Here is a 15,204-nt window from a genome sequence, read left to right on the forward strand (position 1 = left end):
AAGTTGAGGTGGAAGCAGATGTTATGAAAAATGAAAAACATGGCACTGCTGCTAATGACACCACTCTTGGAATGGGGGTCAGACCTGGAAACAGCAGGCCGCAATATTGAGAAGCTGCTGGCATCATAGTACACCAAGCTTCATGGGTAACTGTCTTGGGCCCTCCATAAACAAAGTCCTCCCTAGCCCAGGCAGCCACAATATTTGTTTTCAATAATGTTCTGGAACAGGTGTCAATAAATAAATAAATAAATAACCTAAAAAAATCCTGAGTCGCCTGAATCTGTATGCTAAACTTGGTGCACCATATTACATTTGATAAAAGCTTTCCCCTAATTTCAGGAAGAAGAAGAAAACTGGTCCAATGAGTTAAGTCTCAAATTTGGAGAGCCCATTTCATACCATGTTAGCAAATAACTCTAGATTCCTGGTCAAGCAAATGGAGACAGAAAAACAGGACATTTACTCATGCAGTTTGCAAGAGAAAGTGAACACCCAACAACTGCTCCCTTGTAACTTCTCCTTTTTTGTTGGGTTTTTTTGCATCATCTTCTGGCACACTTATTTTTAGAGAATCAAAACACAGGCTATTAATATCCAGCTTTCTGGACTGAACCTCTTATGTGTCCTTTCCATATGCAACAGGAAAGTGAGAAATATTACTTCTCATTCATCTCTTTCCTCTTTCTGTGTTCATAAGAGTCAATTATGCAGAAAGTAGAAAGGGGGCATCCTATCTCTTAAAAACGTTAAGTTTTCTTTGTTTTGTGCACAGCTTATTCAGAAGCTCTTGCACCCACCAAAGAGCCTCCAACCACTTGAAACCATGTACCTTTTGATGGAGGTGGGGTAAATGGGGCTTAGTGAGCCACCTGCACTAAAAGTTGTTTTCATTTTGTTTTGTTTTTTTAACGCATAGGCCTTTGTCAGTGTTGAGTCTTGGCAGTTTTGTGTCCTCGGGAGCGACTGGCTGCCGGTTTGTAAAGGAATGGGCAACACTTCCCTCTTGTTCAGTTGCACCTGTTCTGAGGAGGTCGCTGAGACCTTGCTGCTTCCTGTCCCAGGAAGATGAAAACTGGCAAATGGTATTTTTCAGCTCCGAGCTTATTACCCACCTCCTTGTCTTCTCAGCTTGATCATCTTACCTCCCCTTGACTTTTTGCTTGACAGTAGATTTGGATTATGGATGGCTTCTTCTGATGTGACAGACCAGTGTGCCTCAGAGAATTTGACATTAAGAACATTTCCGAGCACAATTCAAAGTGTTGGTGCTGGCCGTTAAAGCCCTAAACGGCCTCGGTCCTGTATACCTGAAGGAGCGTCTCCACCCCCATCGTTCTGCTCAGACACTGAGGTCCAGCACTGAGGGTCTTCTGGCAGTTCCCTCACTGCAAGAAGCCAAGTTACAGGGAACCAGGCAGAGGGCCTTCGCAGCAGTGGCACCCGCTCTGTGGAACGCCCTCCCACCAGATGTCAAAGAGAAAAACAACTACCAGACTTTTAGAAGACATCTGAAGGCAGCCCTGTTTAGGAAAGCTTTTAATGTTTAATAGATTATTGTAATTTAATATTCTGTTGGAAGCTGCCCAGAGTGGCTGGGGAAACCCAACCAGATGGGCGGGGTATAATTAATTAATTAATTAATTATTATTATTATTATTATTATTATTATTATTATTATTATTAACAACAACATCAAAGGTAGAGCCCTGCTGGACCAGACCAATTGCCCATCCACTCCAGCATCCTGCTCTAACAGTGACCAATCAGATGACTATTGGAAAGAGTACATGAGCACAACAGCACTCTCTCTTATTGTGATTTTTAGCAAGTCCATTTGTCCTTCTTGGGTGGGTGGCTTTGCAGGCAGGCCACAGCCTCCTCTGAGAACTGGCCTATTGCAGGCCAGATCATCCTCCTGCTGCAGAATTGACCAATGAGGGCAGGAATTTAGAAGGAGTTCCCCTGGGCGCAGGACTGATTGTCCAATAGCGGCGCTTGGTCCTGTGCCCAGGGCAAGGATAAATGCCTGGCCTGCTGGACCTTTTGGCCTACTGACAGTTGAGGTAGAATATAATAATAATAATAATAATAATAATAATAATAATAATAATAATAATAACAACAATATAGAATATAGCCTCCATGGCTAGTAGCCACTGATACCCTTATCCTCCATGAATTTGTCTAATCCCACTTTTAAAGCCATCCAAGTTGGTGGCTATCACGACGTCTTATGGGAACAAATTCCATACTTTAACTATGTGCTGTGTGAAGAAGTACTTTCTTTGGTCTGCCTAGCATTCAGCTTCATTGGATGGTGATGGATTCTAGTATTATGATGGAGACATTGGTTGGCCAGGCTCATGCCACATACCTGCCTTCATAAGCTCCTACTAGGGCTCTTTTACAGACACCCATTCCAATGAGGTTCTGGTTCTTCGAAGTAACAAGGAACCCCGTTTTACATCTAACTGCTGGAATTCTGGCTAGCCTGTTCTCCTGCTCATTCATAGGTTATGAACAATTCTGAGAGTGACAGGCATGTGTCATCTTGGGTTTTTGTATGACTTGAACTGTGGCAGTTGAGTGTAATAAAAATGCAATGAAGGAAGAGGATCTTGACTCTCCTTTCTTCTAGTCTCTTGCATTATGGCTGCCATTCTATTCACACTTTCACACTTATATTGGAGTAAGTTCTACTGAACTCAGTGAGTTATACTTTTTTGAGTAGATAAACTGGGGTATGCATTAAAAAAGGTAAATGGACCCCTGACTGTAAGGTCCAGTTGTGGACAACTCTGGGGTTGCGGCACTCATCTTGCTCTATAGGCCGAGGGAGCTGGTGTTTGTCCGCAGACACCTTCCGGGTCATGTGGCCAGCATGACTAAGCTGCTTCTGGTGAAACCAGAGCAGCGCATGGAAACCTTCCCGCCAGAGCAGTACCTATTTATCTACTTGCACTTTGACATGCTTTCAAACTGTTAGGTTGGCAGGAGCAGGGACCAAGCAATGGGAGCTCACCCCGTCTCAGGGATTTGAACCGCCAACCTTCTGATCAGCAAGCCCTAGGCTCTGTGGTTTAGACCACGGCACCACTCGCGTCCCATGGGGTATGCACTGAATTCATAAAAATCCTGAATCAAGAACCGAAACAGGCTGCTTCAGGCAGATTTGGAGCATGTCTGAGTTTAAGCAGGATCTCTCCAAATTGAAACATTTCTCCCCAAGCTTGCCATATGAGGAAAATGCCAGGGTGGGAACAAGTGGGAGTAGGGTTTTCTTGTGACTGATGTGGACGAATCAGAAAGAAAAGTTGAAATACTTTGCCACTTTATCACTCCACTTTGCTTCTCTAGAGGAGATTAGGCCTTCAGGGAAACAGCTCTGAGCATGCTCAGAACCCATGTAGGCTTTTGATATAGTCAAAGGCTACATGGGGCTACCCTTGGAATAGTCCTTGGGCCTCCCATATCTGCTACAGTGGCTATGCTGGATAGTTCTCATAGCAGCAGATGGAGTTGGAGCCTTCCTTAAAGGGCTGAAATTCATGCAGCTCAATCAGTCACAGGATTTTTCTTTTTAGAAATCGATGGGAGTGACCTCTTTGCTGAGTGGTGCAGTGAGCAGGTTAGCCAAAGAATAACAGGTTGACAGAAATGCCCGTGTAAATTCCAGGAAGTATAAAATGTGTGCGGGACAGGAAAGAGCATGCGACACGGATATTTTGACAAGGAATTTTTTTTTTTTAATTGCTTAACATTTTCAGTGGGAGAAATGTGCCCTGGTAGCCCCAGTGGACTAATGTCCACAGCAAGAAATAGTTCTAAGCCATAGATTCTCTTGGAGGCCTTGGGTCATCAACTGTCTTCTTCTGTAAAATAGAAATAACATGAAGGTGAGCGAGACAGAGCTGATTGTTCATATATTACAAACGAAGTGAGCAATTTCGTCTACCTTAGTTTGCCCTCTTAGAAACTCTGGTTACTATAAGCTGAAGCTTGTATGTCAAAATGTAGACCTGTGCCATATAGACCCTCTGTAAGAGACTAAACTCTACATTCCAGAAAACGATACCCTCTGTATCACTTCTGAATCATACTGCTGTGTGCCTCCATGGGGAACACACTGTCTCTCATGATTTTCAGTGGCAGACTTTATATCTCAATAAAAGTATGCCTTAAATATTTGAAATAGCAGTGGCAAGCTTTTCATATTTCTTCAAAGTACCGACCTTCAGATGCAGGATTCATCTGCTTTATATTAGAAATATGATGATTCTGCACAAGAAGTCTCCAGCAGTGTAACGGAATGAGTTCTCCTTGTTGTAATTCACTGGCTCTTCTTACAAATAACACAAGTCATCAGCTGAATTTCTAGCCTGAGCTAAATTCAGTTAGTTCCTGCTACTTACCTCAAAATGTGAATGTTCCTTCTGTCTGCTGGATTTGTAAATGATTTGCTTCATATTTCATAAATGTTCTGAAGCCATCATAATGGTATTTTTCTACTTCACCAGTGCATCAGATGAAGTGAGATATGCACATTTCCCTGGAATAAGGGGGGAAACAGACTTTTAAAATCATCACTTGAAAATGTTTTCAGTTTTTATATCAAAACCATGTGATTTCAGAAGAGGGTTTTCAGTTTTTGTCTAAGCAATGCATGTAAGTGATCTGCGTAAAATGCACCTATCACCAATGACGCGCGCTTCATATGTCAAATCAATAATGCATGCTTCCTCTTTCCTCCTATTCCATTGCTTCTGCTTTTGTGACCTGCTGCCAAGTGCATTTCAAAAGGATGAATGACTTTTTGAAAATTAAGATAACAGTTCATCACATCTTTATTGACAGATTAGCTCCTGAGGAAACTTACTTGTTCTCCAGTTGAAAACTAATAAATACCTATTACTATTTCTTATATTATCACAATAAATCGGGAGCACTGGTGTGCATGGGATGCGTGAAGTAGAATGTCTGAATATTTCATGTCATTTGGATGGAAAACCTAGAAGTTAGAGTCAGCAGAAGATTGGTTGGGCCTTCTCATTGACATCAAGACAAAGATGGAAAAAATGGGAGGGATAAAAGAAGTGCGGTGTAAATGAATGGAAAACAAATGAAGCTTTTTCAAACAAAAACAAGTGGGAAACTGAAACATTTTTCCCCCTTTCATGCCACTAAGAAATGACACTATTTCAAAGAACTCTCTGAATGATACAGCAGGGGAGAGATGTCAATTAATGATGGACAGATTTGTTCCAGTCCACTCAGGACACAATTTAAGGAACTCAGATTGTTTTGTAGAATGGCTGCCAAATTTCTGAAGAATGATATCCAACTTCATATTGGGGAGTTAGCAGATGTGGTACCCAGGCGCCCAAACGACATCATTGTCATGGGCCTGAAGCAAGGAGAAGCCCCAGTCCTCTCTGCTACCCTTTCTTTCTCAAACTTAGCAGGGCAGAGTGAGTGATTATAAGAAGGCTCTGGGAGATCTCTCAAGCCCTGCATGCTGCCCCATATAGTAAGGAACGAAATTTGCTATGTGTGTCATGGTATACTTGGCACAGCTGCAAACATATGCAGCAAATGTCTAGGGCTTGAAGCTGCCCAGAGAAATTCCCAGAAGTCTTCCTGCCACCCCTCTAACTCAGGACGTCTGAGGAAAGGGCAGCAGGGGTGGCTCCCAGGAACTTCTGCAGGTGGAAATCAACCCATCTGGGGTTGTGTCTAGACTCTGTTGTGGTAGTGGTGGTATTGTGGAACTAAACCAAAATGCTTCTAGGGTAAGATTGCAGTGGGCTCTGAAGATCTGGTGACCTAATCTGCATTTACAAAGTTGCCCCCATCACTGACTTCTTCAGCCTACAAAACCTAGTGGGATATGAAAGTCTCCTTTGTTGCTTCTCTGCTCCATTGGTTGCGTGGCTTGCAGCATACCAGAGCTCTCTGGAAAGATAGCAAATTGTCTACTGGAAATGTAAGCAAGACTTGGGAGCAGGCAGGAGAAAAACAAGCACCTCATTCAAGGGCGGATCTACTATAAAACTCATGAAGTTTAAGCTTTAGGGGGCCTGATTCTGGAAGGGCCTCAGAAGCAACTTTAGTCCATATTACTTAATTTTTTGGGGATCTAGCAAACTCAATTTGAGTGGCACAACTCAAACTGATTAATTTTTTGTTGTTCATATTTCAACAATCTGAAAGTTTGATAGTCAGTAGCACGGATGTTGTAAAGGTGTGGTGGTCTGTCATGAAACAACCCCATTGAAGAAGAATAACAGTGGTTACTCACACCTCATTGCTGGTTCCGAAGGGGCCTCCATGACAGCTCAAGCTTCAGGGGCCCCCAAATGTAAGTCCACCACTGACCTCATTCCTGTCAAATTTGCTGCTTGTGTGCATGTTAGTTCTAGACTTTCCTAATAGCTACATGGGGTCATTCAATCTATATGAATTTCCGATATTTCAGAATAAGATTCCAAATGTGCCTAATCAAGCAACCTCAAGAAGTGAGACCCAAGCAGTTGCCCTTCACTGCGATTTTATACTAACACACACTACCAATGGATTACAATTAACTAGAAATGTACGGTTTGGCCATTGCTTAATGAAGGGGTTACTGCCAGTGTCACTGAGACAAACTTTAACATTTTAGAAGACAATTACATTTCTTTTATTAGGGAAGTCTACTACACTTGAACAAAAATGGTAACTGCCACTAGCCTTCAAAGTACCAGCGTCTTTTCATGGAGCAACTGCCGTGCTCCAAGGTTAGTGTTCTTCTGCCGAAGGAAGATGACTTCAATTATGTGACCTCTTTCATTAGTTTTCTGTATGGGGGAAGAAAGGTAAATGGGAGGCCAGATCGGAGCACTATTCAGACTACCACTGTGAACAAAGAACCTTGATGAGAAGCAGAGTTGCCACAAATCTTTTATTTTTTAATGGGGAAAATCCTGCCACAAGAATCATTAGCGAACAGACTTTATAACAGGAAAAGTGCTGGATTTTTGCAATGCTGGTGGAGGAAAACTGGAGAGAACCATGGCCTAGTCAAGAAACATTGAGGCACTGTTTTGTGCCAGTGTATTTTCACAGTGTACAGTGGTACCTCAGGTTAAGAACTTAATTTGTTCTGGAGGTCCGTTCTTAACCTGAAACTGTTCTTAACCTGAAGCACCACTTTAGCTAATGGGGCTTCCCACGTGCCGCCACTGAGCAATTTCTGTTCTAATCCTGAAGCAGAGTTCTTAACCCAAGGTACTATTTCTGGGTTAGCGGAGTCTGTAACCTGAAGTGTCTGTAACCCGAGGTACCACTGTATTAAACTGAGCATTGTGTGCTAACCAGGGATTTCAGGCAAAAGCAGAAAGGGACACAGGAAGCTGCCTTATACCAAGTCAGACCATTGGTCCATCTAGCTCAGTGTTGTCTACACTGACTGGTAGTTGCTCTCAAGAATTTCAAACAGACATCTCTCACATCCCTACCTGGAGCTGCTGGGCATTTAAACTGGGGCCTCCTGCTTGAAAAGCTGCCACTCTGCCACCGAGCTACAGACTATTTGAAGAAGAATGCTTGGGATTAGGCACAGGGGAGAAATTTGAACCATTTCACATTTAAAGGTGAACCCACCCAATCCACACTTTTCAAAATAATATGCAAAGTGAAACGCAGCAATCCTTCAAAATCCACACTTCCCCAAATTCTGCAGTGCATCTCTGCAGCAAATAATGTGTATAAAAATGAATATACCAGGGTAGCGTGCATAGTGTGTAGTGTGGAAACAACATACAAAATGCATTATATTGGGCAGAACTGTGTCCTAAATTCAATAGGATACACTAAAATGCTGATATGCTTAGTGCTAAAATTCATGAACTGATATGGTAATGTGGAGAACTGAACTTAAGAAAAAAATGAGAAAAATGAACAGCCAAAAAACAAAAGCCCAAATGGACATACTGTATTTACTGATCACTGCAGCATCCCAAAGGCAATTCAGCCACCACAGGGCCAGCATTTTCATAGTTAGCAGTAACTTTTAACAATGAGGTTGCTATTGGCAGAGTTCCTGGCAGGAGAAACTCGTCCTGCTTTCAAGAACAGGACACTTTATCAGTGTAATCATATTATTCAGTACATCATCACTGATATGGGTTGGTTCACATATCAGGCTGCATGTGTAGCCAATGTCGTCTGTCTAATTGTGGTTGCCTCCAAAATGCACAAAATTTATGCAATACATGTGCAGCCTCTGTGGACAGCCTTCATATGTAGGTGTCGGCTATCACAAATGCTGCCTTTATGTGAGAGCTGTCTTATTGTGAAACAAACAATGGCCTCAACCAAGTTCCTAGATGCTTGTGTGGGCTCCTTTTCTCAGATGATCCCCACAAACAACCCTCCAAGAGGAGCACTGCTGAGCCTTAAGCCTGGAGGAGGGCTATGTGTGGCCCCAGGGCACTTGCATGGAGAAACAGGAACAAAGAAAGCTGTCACCTACCAAGTCAGGACATTTGTCCATCTAGCTGAACATTGTCTACAGTGGCATAGCGTGGGTTGTCAGCACCCGGGGCAAGGCAAGTAATTTGCGCCCCCTAACCCATGGATTTGCGCCCCCTAACCCCCAGATGTTGCGCCTGGTGTGGCTGGCCCCCCCTGCACCCCCCACGCTACGCCACTGATTGTCTATACTAACTGGCAGCTGTTGTCCAGGGTTTCATACAGAGGTTCTTTCCCAGGTTTTCCTGGAGATGTATTGAACCCGAAACCTTCTGCATGCAATGTTTGTGCTGTGCTGCAAGCTCTTCCCCAAAGTGAACTGGCCTCTGTGTATTCTTCAGCATTGAATTACTTCTTGTAGCACCAACCTCATTTGTGCCACTGAAATTTGTGCTAGCAGAGAAGCATATGGTTGACTGTAAGAAAAATGGGCCTTCTTCATTTTGTTATTTCATCTGATCCTATAATTAACTCAAGAGTGCATCACACTCTGTGGGGGCGCAGACATTATACTGCTGGTCCTTTCATTTATTCTTTTTCTCTCTCCTTTAGAAACAAAGTCAAAGGTGGCCATATTTCCAGTCAGGATCTGGCAGTGGAATGAGGCAGCTGTTCAGAAACTTCCAAAAGCACAACAAATGGAGCTGATGGAGTTAATGTGCTTGGCCTTATGGTGGTGACTCACATTGTGGCACAGCAGCTTAGGGAAAGCTATCCACTATTTGAGTAGCATTCTGCCTGAGCCAGGAAAGGCTCGCAAGGCTATCTGTTGAGTTGATAGCAGCGCTGATAATATCTTGCGCATGACTTGCACCTATCAGCTTTGTGGATCTCAAATTGTAAGGGGATTTTTAGAAGATTCGCCCCCACCCATCCGCATGAGTGCAGGAATCAGAAATTCAAACAGGAGCAGCTGCCGAGTACTTGAAATAACAGTGGAGATATTCATATCTTTCTTGAGATAGTCAAGTCAACACAAGTCGAATGTTTGGAACATGAGGCTAGTTAAAAAAAATGTGGCCTAGGAATTGTTTGCTTCTTCCAGTAAGTCAAGTTCAGCAAAGGTGAGCTGACTTACTTTTAGATCTGTGATGAATTTGGCAATTTAACTGAAAACAAAGGGCCTTGAGGGTTGAAGTTAAAGAAGTCAGTATTTAAAAGACCTCCTTTCCCACACGCTCATCTAAATGCTGCCCCTTGCCATGCTTACTGAGCAATTGATGGTGGGGCTCAGACCCATTTTGGCAAGAGTTTGTGGCCTTGCTTATTGGCAGTGCTTTTCTCCACCAGCTTTCCAAGAATACATCTCTCACTATCCCTCACTGACTATCAGGATTATCTTCTTTAGAAGTAGTTGATAGTCTCTCACATTTTAAATGTTTTTCTTATTAATAAACAGATTATAAATATTGCAAACAGACAGTAATATACTGAAGCTATAGATAACATTACCATATATATCACATGCAAATTTAAGAGAACTATCTAATAGTTCATCTTCCTTCATATAAAATATTTTGATTTTTTTCTACTCACTAATAGGAAGAAAAGAGATTCAAGAAAAGAATATGTTTCTAATTCAATTACAGTGGTGCCCCGCAAGACGAATGCCTCGCAAGACGAAAAATTCGCTAGACGAAAGGGTTTTTCGGTTTTGTGTTGCTTCGCTAGACGAATTTTCCTATGGGCTTGCTTTGCAAGACGAAAACGTCTTGCGCATTTTTTTTAAAGCCGCTTGAAGAGGCGCAGTTGCGACGGACCGTGCTTCGCAAGACGAAAAACATCACAAGACGAAAAGACTCGCAGAACAAATTATTTTCATCTTGCGAGGCACCACTGTATCCAAAATGTAGAGAAAGGTCTTACAATAACAGAATCTACTATTTTAACCCATTATAGTTTGTTATATGGTAGCTCCAGCATCTATAGGTCTCCAGTTGTGGATTAAATTGGTTTTATATTCCTTCCAACTAAGTATGCTTCCCATTATAGACCTAACCACCCAGTTCAAAATACATGGACAGCCTAATCCTATTTTATTTGCTTGGCCACCACAACCAAGCAGCACCATGCATTTCGCAAGGGAAGTAGCAAAAACAACAAAGAGTCTTGTGGCATCTTAAAGATTTGTTTTACAGATTTAATGAACCATAATCTTTCATGGAACAGATTCCTCTTTGTTTTTTCCAGCTCTACCATTAACAATATTGTTATATATATGTGTGTGTGTGTGTGCGCGCGCACACACACACCAAACAGTTCAGCTGGTGTGATGATGACCTTGCCCACTCCCCAATGCCTGCCCCCACCACCACCGGGATCCACATCACCCCTTGTATGATGAGTCAGCCACCAATGTAGCGCCAGTAATACTGTTGCCTGTATAGGCATTAGAGCCTCTAGGTGGCAGTGTTTAGGGAGGCTTGGCTATTTTGATCAAGATAATTCTATTGATTGTTCACTAATGGTGGTAACTTGGTTTCAGATTCAGCAGCACCACAATGATAGTGGCATTATTAGCTGAAGCCTGATCCTTTGAGGTGTGGTGCCAATCACTGGGCTGTTCTATGAGAAATTAGGCTAGGATTAAGTCATTTATTGGAAGTAAGGTTGGCTTTGCTTACTCCCTGATCTTAAACACATTGGCTATGATTCCAGTGCAGATACTGTCCATGGATGACTATGATATCAAGAGGTTCAGGGCAGGTTAAACCCCATCGATTGATCAGGATTTGAATGGAAATAATATATGTAATTAATGTTATGAGATGCTTTTACATCTACCCCCACCAAGAGTAGAGGTGGATTGAGGCCTGTGAGCCCTTCTCAGGTCCACCCCTCTCAAGTTCCAGCTCTTGCCCAAAGCATGACACTCTTGAAGGACCACACCCATGGAGCAAGTAGTGCTTCTGTGATTCCTGATCTCCTGCTGGACATGTTCTCTGCAATATTGGGCAGCCATGGTAGTGTAGGAGGTGCCTGGCTATTACTGTTTTTTGTTTTTTTTTAAAAAATCAGCATTGTGACAAATATCTGCTGCATTATATCTACTGCCAGTGTCCTTGCTCATTCCAGTATGTCTGTATTTATTAATTACTCCTATAAATATAGTCGGTGCACAAATGTGTAAAGCAAGCCTCAGATGGCTGAGATGCCAGAATAGATCCCTAATCCAGATCTCATCTCAGAAACAAACTAGTAGCACAACCTGAGGACTTTTTCACACTTCCACTTGTCTGATAGGTTTCCCGCTTGTCCTAAGCCTTCTAGGCACAGGGCCAAGCAGTTTTCCATTTGCCCTGCTGCTTTCCCCAGAAAGACCAGCTTTACTGTTGAATCAGAGCAAACCTCAATCCATGGAAAAAACCTGATTTACATTTGCTCTGATTCAGCACTAAAGAGTGGCGTTTCCTGGGGGAAAGCAGCGGGAGAAGTGGTAGTGTGGACAAGCCACTTCTCAGAAGTACCACTGAATTCAGAGGGATTTATTCCCAGGTAAATGGATATGGAAGTGCAGTCTAAATAGCCGTAGGCAAACTTCCTAGTTGCCCAACTGCAAAATGGGTCAGTAATCTTGCCCAACATTGCTGTTTAATGAAATGATGTATGTGAATTGTGAACTTGAAATATACAATGCAAAAAAATTATTATTAGAGTTAGGAGTGTTTCTGCGTTACAAGCAGGGATGGATGAATCTGTCAAGTTTTGTTTCTCTCCATTTGTATTTTTCTAATCTTAAATTCAGTTCTCCACATTTGTGCAGCAATTTGTGAATTTCTTTTTAAAATCGTTGTGAAAATTCTTCAGCATTTTGGTGCAAATGTCTACTAATAAATTTTGTATGCATTTTTTTTTTTTTTGCAAATCTACACATTTTTTCAAGCAACATATAATGCATCTTGTAAGTTATTTTCACTAATATGTGCATTTATATGCACTTTTTACCCTAATATATGTATTTTTGTACACATTGCTTGTCTGCAGAACTACATTTCAGAATTCAGAAAAGTGTGAAATTTGAGGGAGGACTGTTTCTTTTCTCATATTTTTTGCAATGTGCAGTTTTGAGACGTTCACCTCATGGTGAACTCAGTTGAATTCTTTCCTGTTCCCTGATTTAAAGTAGGGATGTAAGAAGGCATTGACTTCTGCTGTGACCTGTATTTGTTACAATGAACACTGTTTCCACGAAATGCTACATTATTCATCTCACTGTCTGCTATTTAATATAAATTATGTAACTTATGTAACTTTTTTTGTAACTTACCTAACTTGCATTAACTTCAATGTACAGGAAATGTACACTGGAAAAAAACAAAAAAACCAACAACAGCCCCACATAGAAATAACAACAATGTGAACAAATACTGACTGTATTCATTTGACTGATTTCCATTCCTGATCTGATGCACACATGAAGTGCAGCATTTTTGGCTTTTTAAACATTTTTGACAGAATTCCCCGACATCCCTACTTACAGATAACTAGCAAAGAGATCCCAGGTTCATAGAGCATCTGAAAATCACAGTGACAAGACTGTTTAAAGGGTGAAAAATCATTTTGGAAAGGCAGTCCCCTAGAAGTGTTGCAGATTTGCCGCTGTTGTTGCAGCCTGAATAGAGCACAATGCTCATTGACACTGCAGAAGTTTAACTCTCATGTTCATGCCCTGTTGGAGCCCAGCATGGTCTGTTGCACATGAAGCCAGCTGAGCCCTTCGATGCTTAGCCACCCTACTCCTTCGATCAGGACTGTCAATTTAACGCTGTCATAGTTGCTGAACTGCTAAGAGGACAGCTGTAACATTCACCCGGATATATAATTCCACCCCCCAACACACACACACACACACAAGCTCCCATGTGTGTGAGCCACAAGTTAATATGCAGCAGAGAAGTCATGGCAGCTTGGCTTTTTATTCACCGAGAAAAACAATCCCTATTGGCAGCTGAATAGACGGCCCCTCAGGGGACCAATTATTCTATTTTGTGCTGTACAAACTGCAGTAGTTGGCTGCCAGCTCTCTTGGGAACAACTCCATTGGGCTTCACTAACAGGGGCCAGCCTGATACTCAAGACACAAGTTGTTCTTCATGTCAAAACTGCTGCTAATGACACAATTAACTAACTGGGGACTACTGAGAAGCTCTTAATTAGGTAAACACTGCTCTGTGAGAAATGATTGCCTGCCTTGAAGCATCCTGGTGCATGTCAGTTTGCCAGAAGGTGAAGCCTCGGTGTGGAAATAAAGTTCTCTTCTTTAAGGTCTGATTTAGGGGGTTAAAGCTCCAGCCACACTGGCAAAATGAAGCTTTCTGTGAAATATCTGAGACAGTCTCCATGGGGGCATCACTGAGGTAATTTATATCTTTTTATTAAGCAACTTCCACAAACAATTTTATGTGTAGGCCAACCAGAAACTATCATGCGCGTGGGCATGACTGGCCCAATACATTTTGCTGCCTGAAGTAAATATGACATATGCCGCTCCATGTACAAAAGCAGACAGGATGATGATGGAATAGCATCCCTCATCACATCCCAAGACAGGAGCAGGCTATGTTCAGGAGTTCAGGACAGACTATGTGGCACACACCACTCTGTCCTCAAGACCATTCATTGTCCCTTAGTATATGACAACTGAGGTGACTGCCTCATTCTGCCTAATGGTAGGGCCAGCCATGCATATATACATCACAATGCCTCACTTAGTTCTGGTGGCCACCTGGTTCTCTATCCTCATATTGCATTTATTTTGTGTCACCTACAACCTGCCCCCAAAAGTCAGTGCTTTGTCTTGGATCTTAGGCAAGTCAGTTGAAAAACTGTGTTTTGGGGTTTGTCTAAGAAACTCAACAACTTTTTGGGTGTCCTGGGTTTTACTTTTTTAAATATGGCAACCCTAGGTGTATATACATATGGAAGCAGGCTTCATCCTGCATATTCCTAATTGGAAGAGGAAACATCACAAAAGGGTGATTTTGTGGGGCGTCCTGGCCTGATCCTGGTGCTCCAACTACACATGTCACTCCACTCAATTAATTAGCAATAGAACCCATCAATGTCTAAGAGTGGAAGCGGTGAATTTAGTCTACCACCGCCTCTCTGCAAGAGTAGCTTATTCATCGAATCCTAGAATTATAATTTTGTAAGAGATCCCAAGGGCCATCTAGTCCAAGGCCCTGCAATACAGGGATTACAGCTAAAGAATCCCTGGCGTATGGCAATCCAACCTTGGTTTAAAAACTTCTCATCAAGGGCAGTCCACCACCTTTTGTTCTTCCTAATATTTAGTCAGAATGTCCTTGGAGTTACTGCCAAGCATTTGACCTAATTGCTTCTATTGCCAAGTATTTGACTTAAACCAGATTGTTTTACTCTTGTACAATTGTTCTACACAACAAATCTCTAAAAGTGCCATGTTTATACCAGGGCAACTAGGATTTTGATTCCCTGCCACTTGCCCAATTCAGGCTTGAAAACGTATCACATGAAGTTGTGCAATGGCTCTTTGCCATACTACTGATATAATTAAATGCAATTAAAACCATTGCACCCTGCAAATGCAGTAGCAAACCTAACAGATAATAAGTGTAGCTGGGTGGACATCTTGATGAGCAAACAAAGGCAGCAGAGGAAAAGCATGACAGTTATGTTATGGGGTCCCACAGGTCAGTAATGTTTCCCCAG

The sequence above is a fragment of the Podarcis liolepis genome (genome assembly GCF_965112155.1).
Source record: "Podarcis liolepis genome assembly, chromosome: 4".
NCBI classification, from domain to species: Eukaryota; Metazoa; Chordata; class Lepidosauria; order Squamata; family Lacertidae; genus Podarcis; species Podarcis liolepis.